Genomic DNA, 3106 nt, shown 5'->3' with positions numbered 1-3106 from the left:
TCTACTGGGGTACTCTGTACTGACAAAACCCTCTGGCTGAACCATGTAAACATCTTCAGCCAACTTTCCATTAAGGAAAGTGGTCTTGACATCCATTTGCCATATTTCATAATCATGAAATGCAGCAATGGCTAACAGAACCCTAATAGACTTAATCTTGACCACTGGTGAAAAGGTCTCATCATAATCAACTCTCGGAGTTTGAGAATAACCCTTTGCAACCAGTTGTGCCTTATAAGTGTGTACATTACCATCCATGTTGGTCTTCTTCTTGAAGATCCATTTGCACCCAACTATCTTACGATCAGGTACATTGTCAACCAAGTTCCAAACTTGATTGTCATACATGGACTGTATCTCGCTATCCATAGCCTCTTTCCATTTAGCAGCCTCAGGGCCTGTCATGGCTTCCGTGTAGCTGTTAGGCTCATCCAGATTTACCAGTGTGTTATCACTGATAAGTGTCTCACCTTCTGTAGTAATATGAAAACCATAATAATGCTCAGGTGCATTCCTAACTCTGGTGGAACGCCTCAGAGGTATAGATTCTTCAGTCGGCTCAACAGGAGTTTCCTCCTCAGGTTGAGGGCTAGGGTTTGAGGTTCCTTCACCACTCGACTCTTGAATTTCCTCAAGGTCAATTTGCCTCCCACTGTCTCCTTGGCTCATGAATTCTCTCTCTCGAAAGAATCCTCTTCTTGCTACAAAGACCACATTATCACTGGGTCTGTAGAAGATGTAACCAAAGTATTTCTGTGGGTAGCCGATGAAAATATACCTTTCGCTTCGGGGTTCGAGCTTATCGTGAGTCTCGCGTCTCACGAAAGCCTCGCAACCCCAAATCTTGATGTGGTCTAGATTGGGAACTTTTCTAGTCCACACCTTGTGAGGTGTTTTGGCAACCTTCTTTGTAGGGATTAGATTAAGGATATGGGCAGCAGTCTCTAAGGCATACCCCCAAAATGAGATTGGTAGCGAAGCTCGACTCATCATGGAACGAACCATGTCCAACAAGGTCCGATTGCGCCTCTAAGCTACACCATTCAACTGTGGTGTCCTAGGAGGTGTCAATTGTGAGAGAATCCCACATTCCTTAAGATAGTCAAGGAACTCAGTACTAAGATACTCACCACCACGATCGGATCGAAGCATCTTAATGGTCCTGCCCAACTGATTCTCCACTTCTTGCTTAAACTCTTTGAATTTCTCAAAGGTTTCTAACTTATGCTTGATTAGGTAGACATATCCATATCTACTAAAATCATCAGTAAAAGTCACATAGAACCGATTAGCATCTCTTGTGGCGGTTCTAAAGGGTCCACACACATCCGTGTGTATGAGGTCCAACAAACCTTCACCCCTAGCACAAGCGCCAGTAAAAGGCGACTTTGTCATTTTACCATGCAAACAAGATTCACAACTATCATCTGACTTTAGGTCAAATGACTCCAAGACTCCATCCTTTTGGAGTTGGCCTATGCGTTTCTTGCTTACATGTCCAAGACGACAATGCCATAAGGATGCTTTATCTAAGCTAGTGGAAGAGTTAATACACAATACATTATTTCCTAGATTATCTACAACAGATACATTTTCATACACGCCATCACAAGGTAATGCTTTAAAATAAAGAACATTATTAAAGAAAGCATCAATACTACCATTATTATTATCAAAATAAAAGGTAAAACCTTGTTTATACAATGCATGAAAGGAAATAACATTTCTTGCCATTTCTGGCGAATAATAACATTTATTCAAATCTAATGTAAACCCACTATTTAGCACTAAGGAATAAACTCCTATCTTGGTGACAGGTGAAGCTTTCCTGTTTCCCATGATCAAGTTTATCTTTCTCTGCTCCACATTCTCATTTCTTTTTAGTCCCTGAAAATCACAACATATGTGAATACCACAACCTGTATCAAGGACCCAAGACTTAGAATGAGGTGAGTTATTAGACAATATAGTGTATATACCTGCATGGTTGGGTTTTACTTTCCCATCCTTCAAATCTTGCTGGTACTTTGGGCAGTTTCGCTTCCAGTGCGACTTTTCATGGCAATAGAAGCATTCAGCCTCATTAGGGTTAGCAGAAGGAGTGACAAAACCTTTCTTGGTTTTGCTTGAAGAGGAGCCTTCAAGGGTCTTACCCTTGGTACCCTTAGAAGGGTTCTTTCTCTTCTTCCCTTTGCCATGCCCGATTGCCAAGACATTGGCCGCAGTTGGAGTAGGAGTAGGAGTAGTAACAACTGACTTACCCTTTAGACCACTTTCGGCGGTCTTCAAGAGTCCTTGAAGTTTGCTGAGGGTGACTTCTTCCTTGTTCATGTGATATGTCATGCAGAATTGATCATAACACGATGGTAAGGAGTGAAAAATGATGTCTATTGCTAACTCCTCAGGGAAGTTCACATTCAGCTTCAGTAAACGGTCCACATACCTTTGCATTTTCTGCATGTGGCCCGTGATGGGTTCACCATCCTTCATTCGGGTTGTTATCATGGAGGAGATTATTTCATATCGCTCTTGACGAGCACTTTGATGGTAGCGGTCCATCAAGTCCTGGTGCATCTCAAAAGGATAATAGTTCTCATAGGACTTTTGGAGCTCGGCTGTCATGGTGGCCATCATGATGCATGCCACTTTTGTAGCATCTCTTTCATGTACCTCATATTCAGCAAGCTCTTCAGGAGTAGCAGTTGGCTCGGGTACCTTCAGCTCCTTGTCGAGAACATATTCTTTGTTCTCATACCGAGTGACCATCCTGATGTTTCTGATCCAATCTGTAAAGTTGGACCCATCAAATATGACTCTCCCACAAAGATTCATGAGAGAGAAGGAGCTAGTAGGGTTTGAGCCAGAAGCATTGTTATTGGAAGACATCTGAAAAGAAGAGGGAATAGATTAGATTAGATATAGAGATAGTCCTTAACAAAACACCCAAATGTAATATTAAGGCTAGGACCCAACACAATATTTTATAACTTAGAAGAGGGATGCCGTAATCTAAGCTATAAGATATTTGAAGGTAGGTGAATGACGATTCACCAATTTCCACCATGAAAAACGAAATATTTAATTAGGTTTTAATTGGTTTAGAAAC

Source organism: Lactuca virosa, chromosome 3, assembly GCF_052849685.1.
Source record: "Lactuca virosa cultivar CGN04683 chromosome 3, Lactuca_virosa_CGN04683_v6, whole genome shotgun sequence".
NCBI lineage: Eukaryota > Viridiplantae > Streptophyta > Magnoliopsida > Asterales > Asteraceae > Lactuca > Lactuca virosa.
This window is presented reverse-complemented; position numbering follows the sequence as displayed.